Here is a 12,861-nt window from a genome sequence, read left to right as displayed (position 1 = left end):
TTTGTGGAGTGCCTTGCATTGTGAAGTTAGTGTTAATGACAATGTTTGACAATGATGTGGTTGCTGTTTTTAGAAAAGAGCTTGGTGGCCAGGCCTGGTGGCTCATGCCTGTAATCCCAGCACTCTGGGAGGCCAAGGCGGGTGGATCACCTGAGGTCAGGATTTCAAGACCAGCCTGACCAATATGGTGAAACCCTGTCTTTCCTAAAAATACAAAAATTAGCCAGGCATGGTGGCAGGCGCCTGTAGTCCCAGCTACTCAGGAGGCTGAGGCAGGAGAATCACTTGAACCCAGGAGGGTTCAAGATGGCAGGAAGCCGAGATTGTGCAATTGCACTGCACTCCAGCCTGGGCGGCAGAGCAAGACTATGTCTCAGAAAAAAAAAAAAAGAGCTTGGTAATGGTGGAAGGCAGCTGAATTAATAAACTCTTTCAAATGAATGTAACAGAAACCGAACTCCAAGTAGTTAAAATAAAAAGGGAAGTCATTGTTTTTGTTTCTTAGCATTCCAGGGGCAATGCCTTCAGGCACAGCTGGATCCAGGGCCTGAAATGATGTCACCAGGGCTCTTATCACTGTCTTTCCTCTCTGTCTGCTTGTCCCTGCTTCATTCTTTAGATGAGTTCACTTTATATGGCAGACAAGAAGGCTTCTGCAATCTCCAACTGCATTCAAAAGAAAGGAATACCCACTCTCCTAACGCCATATTTCAGTGTTTCATAAAAGAACTCTGATCATCCCTTCTTGAGTCATGTTCCCCCACTGGATCAACCATTGTTCCTGGGAGGGATGCAGCACTCTGATTGAACACTGTTGTTTGGAATTCTATGCATCATATTTGATGCTCAGTTAGGATCACATGGGTGGGAAAGGGACTGTTCCTTTTGGGAATGAATAATAATAGACCAAAAGACCACTAATGCAGCAAAACAACGATCTGAAGAGACCTCCATCCATCCATTCAGTGAGAGTCTAAGAATTCCCCCAGGGACTGCAGGGCTAGCTAGCTTGCTAGTCTACCTCTAGACTATGAGGAAAAAGTAGAGAAGGATGTTGTTATGGATTAAATTGTATCTCCCCCCTAACCCCCACAAAAAATAAGGATAATGACATTTGCAAGCACCCTATTTCAAAGTAAGTGCTTCCTCCTAAAGTACTGAGCATTAGGACCAGCATGAGGACATCTTATAGATGTCACCACAATATCACTGGCATCCTTATAGGAAGACAGCCATGTGAAAATAGAAACGGGGGATTATCATGTGGTGACAGAGGCAGAGATAGTAGTGACACAGCTGTAAGCCAAGGAATGCTGAAGATTACCAGCAACCACCAGAAGCTAGGGAGAGGAAGCCCCTACAGGTTTTAGAGGGTGGCTCTGACAACATCTTATTTCAGACTTCCAGCCTCCAGAACTGTGAGCATAAATTTCTGCTGTTTTTAAGCCACCCAATCTGTGAAGCAGAGCTAGAGAAGCACTAGGAAACAAGTATTCCAGGCAGAAGCAATGGCACCAGGAAGGTGCTGAGGGCATGAAACGTATGGCCACGGAAGCCTAGAGAGGACAGAGTTCCACAGAGGAGGGGCTTGGTCAGCCTGATCACCTACGCCAGGAATGGGGAAGGCAATTACGATGGAGAAAATGTCATCAGCAGCGTCTCCTATACCATCCCCCTCTCCTCACTCCCCGCCACAACCCTGCCGAAGAGAGAGCAGGACCACACCATTGTTGATACAGTTGTGAATTATTTCACTGGCACGACAGAGACAAGCTTGCTCCATTATCAATTGCTATGAGTCACCATCTGGCATTTTATTGGCTGAGCTTCTTGCTCCCCTGCAACCCCCCTCACATCTACTTGTCCACTCTTGCATGATTACCTTCCAGTTCTTGGAGAAAAGACCCTGATATAGATATTTTTAAGAGCTTGCCTCTTCCAGGAAAAGTGGCAACAGCTGCCTGGCTTCAGGTGCCCTAGGCAAATGTTTATTCTTAATGGAATGTGTCACAGCTAGCCTCACCAAGGCACCTCCCTAGGGCATATTTGCCAAATGATAACACACAGGTACCACAGGAGAGCTCTGTCTGGGCTTCTCCAAGAGTTTCTTTGTGTGCTTTCAGTAGGCCATGTGCCTACCTGCAGTCCAGGCATCCACCCTATTGGTGGAGAAATAACATTACCCAAAATAAACACTGAATGGTCAAAAGCTGTGTGATAAAAACATTCTCATCTTTCTACTCAAAGCCTCATTTACATTCGGCGATGTCAAACTACTTAAACAACTTAACTCCAATCTAAGTGCTGGGACTAATAAAGATCAGATGGGGTCTAAAGAGATAATGTATATGAAAGCCTAGCACTCTCTGGGTGCTCCGTAAATGCTACTGCCCTTCCTCCCTGGCTTCCAGAACCTTCCAACCTAGAAGGGGATGAGTTGCCCTATATCTAATTCCTGGCTGACTGCAGTAATCTCCAGACGGACCTCCCTGCTTCCTCCCTTACCTCTATCCTTATAGCCTATTTATTCTCAATACAGCAGCCAGAGGCATCTTGCAAAATGTAGTCAAATCATGTCACTTCTCTTTTCAAGATCCTCAAAAGGTGTCCCATCTTTCAGCAAAACCCAAAGTCCTATAAGGCTCACAACCAGAGTTTCTCAGTCTCTACACGATTGATATTTGGAGCTGGATAATTCTTTTTTGTGGGGGCTGACTTCTGTATTGTAAGATGTTTGGCAGAATTCCTGACCTTTGCCTGCTAGATGCCAGTAGCATCTCACCCCCACTCCTAAGTCGTGACAACCAAAAATGTCTCCAGACGTTGCCAAGTATCCCCTGGGGTCAGAATGGCCCCTGGTTGGGAACCACTCCTCTACACCCTCTACACCCTCTGCAACACCTGCTGGCCCTGTCACTTCATCTCCTATACCCTCTCCTCCCTCACTTTCCCTAGCTGCATCAGCCTTCTTGCTATTCCTTAAACCTGCCAGGCAAGCTTCCACCTCAGAGCCTTTGTACTGGCTGTCTGCCTGGGATGCTCTTTCCACAGACTGAGATCCCAGACTCTTTCCCCAATCCCACGTGACTAACTCTCTTACCTCTGCTAAGTCTCTGCTCAAACATCACCATCATAATGTGGCTTTGTGATCACTGTGTTTGAAATTGAGTCCACCATCCCATCCCTCCAGTACTCTGTATCCCACTTTCCCTGCTGTTCGTTTCATACCTTTTACTTTCTAGTACTTCATAACTTGTTTAGTCTGTTTATCACTTGTAGTATGTCTTCCACAAGTAGAATATAATTATCTGTATGCCTTCATAGACCTATGAAGCCAGGGTCTTTTGTTTGCTATATCCACTAAGGTGTTCTAAGTGCTTAGAACACTGCTTGGTGCATAGGAAGTGTTTGCTAAATTTTTGTTGAATAAAGTGAGGTACTATTGGGAATGGTGGATTGAGTCAGCAGCTGCAGCAACCCAATAGGATGGAGAAAGCACTGTCTTCCCCGTCAGGTGAGCTGAGGTTCAGTCTTGCCATGGTCACATACTGACCAAGAACCTCGGCCTCTCTGAGTCATGGTTTTCTTATATGGTAAAGGGGATCATATGTTTGTTCCATGGCTGTTGAGAATATTAGAGGGCATGTAGGTGAAAGTGTATCTAGAACAAACCAAGGCACAAGGTAAATATCCAGACACTGCAAAATATTCCCTGGGGTCAAAATGGCCCCTAGTTGAAAACTGCTCCTCTACTCCCTCAAACCTGGCAGGCAAGCAGTTTGGCACTATATCTGACTTTTGCCTACTAGATGCCAGTAGCATCCCACCCCCACTCCTAAGTTGTAATAGCCAAAAACATCTCCAGACGTTGCCGAATATCCCCAGAGGTCAAAATGGCCCCTGGTTGAGAATCACTCCTCTACACCCTCCACAACCCCTGTCAACTATGTCACCTCATCTCCCATACTCTGACCTCCCTCACTTCACCAAGCTACATCAGCCTTCTTGCCATTTCTTGAGTCTGCCAGGCAAGCTCCCACCTCACTTGTCATGACAAGTGATATGTGAAACATAGAAAAGATTGATTGTGCTGAGCCTTAAATAATAAGTAGAATTTAACAAGTGAAGATATGTGAAGAAGGGGAGGAATCACATCTTGCTGAGTTTCACAGCATTCTTCCAGAGAATAGAAAAGAGCCAGCCCAGCCTACATTTCTGGAGCTGGGACATTTGATGTTAGCAATAACCTAGATATATGGAAGGAACCTCAAGAGAGAGGAAAAACTTTGGAAATCCTTTGATTTTTTACTTTAGATGTTGACTTTGAAATATGCCATGAACATAAATGAGAGGATAATGAATGAAATTGGACTTGTAGCTTGGCACTGAAATTTGCAACTCTGAACAAATAGGAAAATCTGAATCCAAAGGATGAAACCCATTAGCAAGTTGAGTACACAGGATTGCCTTCTGGAACAGGAAGTCCACTTAGATCTAAGGAGGCTTTGTTGGGCAAACCAGGTAAACCAGTTGGCTAGTCTGTGCAAGCAATGGTGTGAGAGTGCTGCCAGCCAGATCCCATCCCATTCAACAAGGTATCTGGATTTGAAAAAAACAATGAACTAGATGCTGTGGAATACAGACAAAATTAGAGCATGACCTCTGTCCTCAAAGAGTTTACAATCTTCTGGGGAAGACAAACAAGGAAAAAACAAACAGTACTATAGAGTAGAATTAAACAAGTGCATGACTTCAGGCAGAGGCAAAGGGTGTGGGAGCACAGAGAAGGGAGTGAATAATTCTGCCATAGAAAGTCAAAGGAGGTCAGACATGGTGGCTCACACTTGTAATCCCAGCACTTTGGGAGGCCAAGGCGGGCAGACCACTTTAGGCCAGGAGTTCGAGACCAGCCTGGCTAACATGGCAAAACCCCGTCTCTACTAAAAATACAAAAATCAGCCAGGCATGGTGGCAGGTGCCTGTAATTCCAGCTACCTGAGAAGCTGAGGCAGGAGAATCACTTGAACCTGGGAGGCAGAGGTTGCAATGAGTGGAGATTACGCCATTGCACTCCAGCCTGAGTAACAAGAGTGAAACTCTGTCTCAAAAAAAAAAAAAAAAAGTCAAAGGAGACCACATGGAGAAAATTGAATTTGAGCTGGAGCCACAGAAAAGGAAGCAGAATATCTGAGGATGTGGCTAGAATGAGAGATTTATCCAAAGCACCATGGTGAGCTGTAGTTTAGAAGTAAATAAAGAAGGACCCTTTAGAAGTAGAAATCAATACTTATTTATTCATTCATTCAATTACAAACTATTTCCTGAACCTCTATTATGTGTCAGGCATTGAGGTGCTAAGAATGTAATTAAAGCAGACTAGACCCTGCCCTCATGGAGTTTATATTCCAGCGGAAGAGACCGAGAAGAAGGCTATAGACAAGGTAAATAAACAAGATAATTTAGTGCAATAACATGAAGAAAACTACTGTGGAAGCTGTAAGGGATAAATTTCTAAAATATATAAAGAATTCCTAAAACTCAATAGCCAAAAAAAAAAAAAAAAGCCAAAAAAACCCTACCCAATTTTAAAGTGGGCAAAAATCTTAAATAGATATTTCTCCAAAGAAGGCATACAAATGGCCAACAGGTATATGAAAAGATGTTCAACATGGCTAATCATTAGGAAACAAAAATCAAAACCACACTGAGATATCACCTCACACCTGTTAGAATGGCTGTTATTAAACAAAAATAACTGTTGATGAAGTTACGGAGAAATTGAAATACTTATACACTGTTGGTAGGAATGTAAAATGGTGCAGCTGCTGTGGAAGACAGTATGGAAGTTCCTTTAAAAATTAAAAGTAGAACTACCATATGATCCATCAATTCCTCTTCTGGATATAGATCCAAAAGAATTGAGATCAGGATCTCAGAGAGGTACCTGAACTCTCATGTTCATTGCAGCATTATTCACAATAGCCAAAATATAGAAGAAACACAAAAGCCCATCAACAGATGAATGGATAAAGAACATGTGGTATATTAATATGATGAAATATTATTCAGCCTTAAAAAAGGAAAGAAATCCTGCTATTTGCTACAACATGGATGGAACTGGAAAACATGATGCTAAGTGAAATAAGTCAGCTACAGAAGGACAAACACTACAGGATTCCCCTTATATGAAGCATCTAAAATAGTCAAAGAAATAGAGCAGTAGTTAAATTTCAGAGTTTAAAAAAGGAAGAGCCAGAAAAGAAGATGAAGGAAGAAAATAAAAACCATGAGTTGTCCTGTCACACAAGCTGAGATGAAAAGTGTTTTGCAAAGGAGAGGATGGCTCCTTAGTCAAATGATTCTGATGGAAGAATAAGAAAGAAGAAGGAGCAGAAGGAAGAAGAGGAGAAGGAGAGAAAGAGGAAGAAGGAGAAGAGGAAGAGGAGGAAGAGAAGAAGAAAGAGGAAGAGAAGAAGAAAGAAGAAGAGAAAAGAAGAGGAAGAGGAGGAGAAAGAAAAGAGGAAGAAGAAGAGGAAGAGGAATAAGAAGAAGAAGGAGGAGGGGAAGAAGAAGGCAGAGGAGAAGAAGAAGAAAGAAGGTGGTGGAGGACGAGGAGAAAATGAGAAGAAGAAGAAGGAAGAATAAAGAAGGAAGAAGAAGGACGAGGAGGAAGAGGAACAGGGATGATCTTAGTAAGGGTATTTTCAGTTCAGCAGTGGGGACAGATATGTGGTTAGAGTTTGTGGTCCTCTCTGGACTAATTGTTGAGGGGCCTTGTCTGGATGTGGCTGAGGTGTGATCTAACAGCACACATTTAAAGAGAGGGTGGGAATAGACAGAAGAGATCAGAAAGAAGGGACATCTGAGAGCCCATAGTGAGTTTGTGCTGGACTAGACTGGACCGCAGGTGCCTGGATTCTCTTGTGCAATGTTTTACCTGCCTCACTCCATTGACCAGATTTCCATTCTAGAGCCAAATTCATTTCTCCACCCCTTCTGTAGGGCTGTGACCATTACAACACTCATCCCAGTCTGAATTCAGCCACGAGTCTCTCCAAATTGGGCCAGTTCCTAACGATGCGTATGCAATTGCCAAATCAAACTCTCATTCCAACCACACCTACTGTTCAGCTCCTGGGAACCTCCTACCTCCCTCTGAGGCCTCACCTTCCTCATGACACTCCAGCAGAACTGAGCTCTTTGTAGTTCCCCAGACATTATTTACATCTCCTTAACTCTGACCATGTTGTGTCTTCTGCAGGGAATCCTTTGCTCTGAATTCCTATCAACATATGTGGCTATTTATACACACACACACACACACACACACACACACACGCACTTCTCTCTAGCTTTTCACTCAATCAATATTGTGTCATTTTGATATGACTCTAATTTGTTTCTTTCAATGGTTTCTAAATATTCTTTGATGTGATTGGGCCACAGTTTGTTCCACCATTACCCTACCAATGAGCATTTATGATATGCACACACCCCTGCAAGTCTTCCATGAACAACAGTGCAGTAAATATCCTAGTACAGATGTGTTACATACTAGCACATTTGGAAGGGTCGTCTTCCCCTGGCACACTCCTCAAAAGTTGGATCGAGGATCACTGCCTCTGAAAAAATCATCACTGATTACCCAGAAAGAGTGAATTCCTCCTTCCTCTATGCTCCTCAATCCCAGGTGCTAGAGCATTTTCAGGGATATGTCAAAACTTCTCGTAATCTCCTAGAGGATAGGAATAGTGTTATCCATCTCTGAAGCCCCTGAGTCTAGCATCATGTCTGCCACAACATATATGTCCAATATGTATTCGCTGAGTTAAATTGCAAAGAATGTGAGCTTTGAAACCATACTGACTAGACTTCAAATTGTCATGGTTCTGGCACCAGCCTCTGAGCTGAGTTTTCTCACCTGTAAAGGGGAAGAATAATCCCTAAGTGTGCATGGTTCTCAAAAGGATGTGATGAGATCATATAGAGCTGGCTGCACAGGGCCTGTCATGTGGGCGCCATTTGAAAATGGAAGCTGTTATGATTGGTGTGTGTCTGGAGAAGGAGGCTAAATTGAGACTTTGCATTGGCACAGGGCCCTGTCCACACACCTCTGGGCTTCTGCAGATAGGGAAACTCCCTAGGACAAGCTGGCAGTTCTCTGACAAATGCCCAGATAAATCTTGCTGGTGCCAAGCTGTCTGGGACCTGTTGCCTCTGCCCAGCTCCTTCCAAATACCCAGGTCCTTCCCTGATGAGATGACTGGCTTCCAGTCCCTGGGACACACCTTAATGAACCAGCATTGTGGACATCACCCAGAACTTCTCTCCAAGTGGACACACTGTGCCTGGAAGGCAGGAGGCTTGATGAAAGACAGTATTGCTTTCAATATGGGTGCTCAAGAGCAGGTGCTGGGAGGACTTCTCAGGGAAGATCTTGGGCCAGTATCATCTGAGAAACCTTTCAGGTAGTGGTCTTCATCTTCAGAGTTCATTCTGGGGCTGAAAGAGTTCCCTGGACCACTGGACAGGGGATTGATCACACAATGACAGTCTGGATGAGAGCTGAACAATGTCTTCAAGATGGACATTTCCTCCAGTTCACCTGTGGTCCTCAGGCAACAACAACCAGCAGGACACCTGGGCACTGATTAGGTTTCTGGTCATCATGGGGCTCCTAGGGCAAAGTGGAAACTCTCCACGCTCACTGGGCCTCTGTCTATGATCTCACCTCCCCCTTACCACTAGCTAGCTCAGGGAGACTTTCATCAAGTTTGCAGTGAGAAGGAAAACAGCATAAGCAGGCAACTGAATCTGTCAGGCTTCAGGCAGCTTAGCTGGCTTTTAGCTTAATAATCAGAAAAGTGGCACCTTTGATTTCAGATTCCATAGTAACTTCCTTCCCCCAGAGCAGTGACTCATCTCAGGGTGCTCTTGGGTGCAAGAGAAGAAATGGGTTACTCTGGGGTTGGGGTGGGGTCCAGAGTTGCACGAAGCACTTTTTAAGAATATCTCCAGCATGAGCCCAGCACCCCAAATGCCAGCCGTTCTCCCAGTGGTTCTAGAATCACCCCAGCCTGAGAAGCCATGTCCCGGGCAGCTGGACAATGGCCTCAGGTTGCTGCACTGTGATTCCAGGAGAGGATGTGGCAGGCACCTGCTCCTGGCTCTCCCATCTCAGAGTTGAGGGTGGTTTTGGAAAGACATGAAGCAGGAGACAGGGTTGTGTTAGGTGAGGGTCTCTTGGTGTTTTGTCAGGTCTGGAAGTTATATGACAAGGCTTGCAGGTGGATGATAAATTAACAAACCCACAAGATGATACTCCCTGCTGACTGACCAGCCAGGTCAGGGGCCAAAGCAAGTTTGCCAGTCCGTTTGGACTCTTAACAAACCTAGAGGCGTCCTGGGACATTGTAGGGTTTTCTCTCAACCCATAGTTTCTGTTTCAACCACATTTGTTTCTTCTATGAAACAAGAGCTCAGAATAGAGGGAAAGTGGCCTTAGATGCAGACAGAACTGTGTTCCGTCTCTGGCCCAACACATCTGAGGTGTGTGACAAGGGGCACCTCTGTTACCTCTGAGTCAGTTTCTGCATAAGTCTAACTATAATCACAGCAGGATCTCCTCCATAGGGTTTCTGTGATGATTAGGTGAGATAATGGATATAAAGCACCTGCAAGTTTAGTGTCTGATACATGTTAATTTCTCAGTCTAAGCTAGTGATCATATCCATGCTGATGATGACAATGAAACAGTTATTAAGCCATCATAGTATATTTCCTTGCTTATCAACAAGGGTGTGTACTTCACATGCCTACGTGTGCATGCACATACCATTATCCCTCTTCTCTCCATTCTGGTCATCTGCATCATCCTAGACACCCTTTGATCAAAAGGAATGAAACCAGAGCGACATTTCTGTGACATATCAAAGGGATCCAATTATCCTGTTTCACTGATTGGAATGGTAAATCCCCCTAATCCTGCACCTGTAACCACCATCATTTTCCCATCAACAAATATTCTCTGTGCATCTCCTGCATGTCGGGCATTATTCTAGCAACTAGTAGCACTGATAGGCATTATCTGTAGCAACAAAAGAAAGCAACAGAAGCAAAGCCCCTCCCCTCATGACGTGAACATTCTGGTGTCAGAGTCAGATAAGAAATATGCAGGCCAGAGTCCAGTCTTTCTATCAGAACCACTATCTTCACTGGTACATTCCTTTCTTAGGTGCCTCCCCACTCCTAATTCCAACTCCAGAACCATCCCTCAGGGACAGACTAGACTGGCTGCAGAATTGCCTTCCCCAGAGCTGGAAGGGTGCAATTCACAGCTTGGAAAAGATTGCAACCTCTGCTAAACTAGAAACCTGGCATCGCCTTTGACCTCTCCTTCTCCCTCTCCCATACTCCCTACAACTAGGATGCCCTCCATCTGTGTCTCCTCCCACATAGCACTTATCCCCAGTGCCACCGTCCACACTCTCACCTTTGCCATCTCTTGCCTGGGTTTCAGCAACAGCCTCCCTGCCTTTGGTCTTATCCTCTTAGAATCCAACTCCCACAGAGTAGCCATACCTCCACAGAGTAACTCACACACAATTGTGTCACTCTTGAGCTCCATGCCCATCAGGGCCCCCAGGAGATGATTTTGCCCCCAGGAGAAAGCCTACACTCCTCACACTGTCCTGCATATCAGAGCCAGGCTCATTTCTCTGGCATCACCTCATTTGGGGAACTTACATATGGTAAAACCTTCAGCCACATTGAACTCCTGGAACTCACCATCTTTCTCTCTCAAAACCTGTAAGCCTTTGCACGTACAATTCCTTCTGTCTAGAATACGCCCTCTGTCCCTCCTTCATCCAACTAAGCCCAAGTCATCCTCGACCTCTCAGCTTAAATGTTGCTTTTTCCAGAAAGCCATCCCTGGCTCTCCATCTCCTGATGGGATCCCCTCCTGGGAACTGCCATAGCTGCCAGCCTTCCACTATCACAGTGCTGTGCCAGATTTGCCTGTTGGCTTGTCTGCCTTCCCTAGTACACAGTGAGCTTCTTGAAATGTCTTGTTTATTTTGTTTATTGTGCCTGAAACATGGAAGACAGACCTGGTCATTTCATCTGTGTATAATAAGCAAATGGTCCATGCTCTGCATCAAGACCCATAATGGGGAGGGTCCCGCTCAGCTGTGTTGGGAGCAGCCCTTGACTCCTGTTGCTGGGTCCCTGTCTGGGGGAGGAGATAGTGAGGAAGGATAAGCTGCCTCCCTTTCATTTCTGGCACAACACCCTATATGTGGGAACCTCCCCTCTTCCCTCTCCTCCACAGCTCCATAGAACACCCTCCTTTTCAAAGCATGACCCCCTTTGCCAAAGAACATCCTACCTACTCTTATTCCCGAGAAACCTCCTTCATCCTGCTGAACCTACTCTACTTCTTAGAAGGAGGAAGGGTTATTGTTTTATGTTTTTCTCAACACCCAGAATGGAATCCACATCACATTCTGCCCTGAGATCCATTTTTTCCCACTCAAACCTCATCTGGGGTCCTCCAAAGGAGATTGGGCTTTGTCCTAACCAGGTGCCAGCCCTGATAAAACAACAGCCACTTATTTCTGCCCACATCAGTGTCAGCGGCCAACCATCCCATGTCCTAATGGGAGGCAACTCTCCACAAAGCTCTCTTTCTCTTGCCACTTCTGCATTATATAGAATTCCCAGGGAGGGGCCTGGGTCTGGCTTCTTGATCAAGGCCAACGGGCTCCCCAGGCCCCACCCAGTTTCCCAACATGGGAACCACCCAGCTGGCCGCTTCCCCAGCTCACAGGCTGTGGGGAGAAAGAAAGGGCTGTTGAGAGTGACTCTGGGTTCCCACGCAGGAAGGTGCCAGCTCAAGACAGCATGGCTTTGTGCTTGGGAGAGTCTGTTTTCTCACCAGGCAGAAGGGCATAGCAGCCTGTGGAGAGATCAGAGGGATAGCAAAGGATGACTGGGCCATCCCTGCCTCAAGCAGCAGGAACACTGGAAGCACGCCCCTGCCCCAGGGGAGAAGATGCCTGACCCCAAACTTAGCACTGTGACTTATCCAAGACAATCCATTTCTCTTCAACCGCACACATCAGTTTCTTTACTTTGGTGACCGTTCACTGAGACGATAGTTCCAAACCAAAACATACCATAAGTCTGAATTTTATTCCTTATCTACATATGTTTATTTTATTTTACTTTTTGCCAGATAGTCTGACTGTGTTTGGATTTTATTTTATGTTTACATATGTTTAAAGATAGATCAGTACTGTATAGATGGACCCAAGGATGGGCAAGACATTGTATATTAATAGATGCTGATCTTTTTCATAAGTGCAGCTCCGCAGAGGACTACAGTTGTTCTTTATCTTTTATCACTAGTGAATGGACACATCCTGCTGCTGGCCATGACAGATTGGGGAGGAAGAGCAAGTGAGGGTAGAAAGTCTCCCATAGTTGTTTGGACCTTCTTAATTATTACTCTTCTCTGTATCAACTGCTGTTCTCCAGAATTTAGGGCTCAAAGCCCTGGACAGTTCCCAATTTGAATGGAACCACAGACACTGAGAACTTGTGAGGGACACTTGAGATCATCCAATCCAGCAAGCTCTAGAGAACAAATGTGACTGTGTACACTACGTGTGTGTGTGTGTAACTGTGAGAGCATGTGGGTGTGTCTGTGTGTGTGAGTTAGGATGTGTTTATAGGTAGCTGTGTGAGTGTGTATGTGAGATGAATGTGAGAGGATATGGATGAGTGTGTGTGCAGATGAATGTGAGGAAGTAAGAGTGGGTGTGGGTGTGAATGTTATGTGTATGTGATAGGAAATGT

At 45.2% G+C, this 12,861-nt stretch overlaps 1 protein-coding gene and 1 long non-coding RNA gene across 3 annotated transcripts in view; one reads left to right on the top strand and one right to left on the bottom strand.

Annotated features, from left to right (window-relative positions):
• SYN3 (synapsin III) overlaps positions 1 to 12,861 on the top strand; it is a 497,817-nt gene that overhangs the window by 337,816 nt on the left and 147,140 nt on the right. The window lies entirely within an intron of this gene.
• The window catches only part of LOC105730308 (uncharacterized), a 37,073-nt gene that overhangs the window by 23,674 nt on the left and 538 nt on the right, over positions 1 to 12,861 (bottom strand). The window lies entirely within an intron of this gene.

The sequence above is a fragment of the Aotus nancymaae genome, unplaced genomic scaffold (genome assembly GCF_030222135.1).
Source record: "Aotus nancymaae isolate 86718 unplaced genomic scaffold, 86718_ANA_hifiasm-v0.15.2.pri h1tg000076l, whole genome shotgun sequence".
Taxonomy (NCBI): domain Eukaryota; kingdom Metazoa; phylum Chordata; class Mammalia; order Primates; family Aotidae; genus Aotus; species Aotus nancymaae.
The sequence above is the reverse complement of the archived record's forward strand: the minus strand, read 5'-3'. Positions and strand labels throughout refer to the sequence as shown.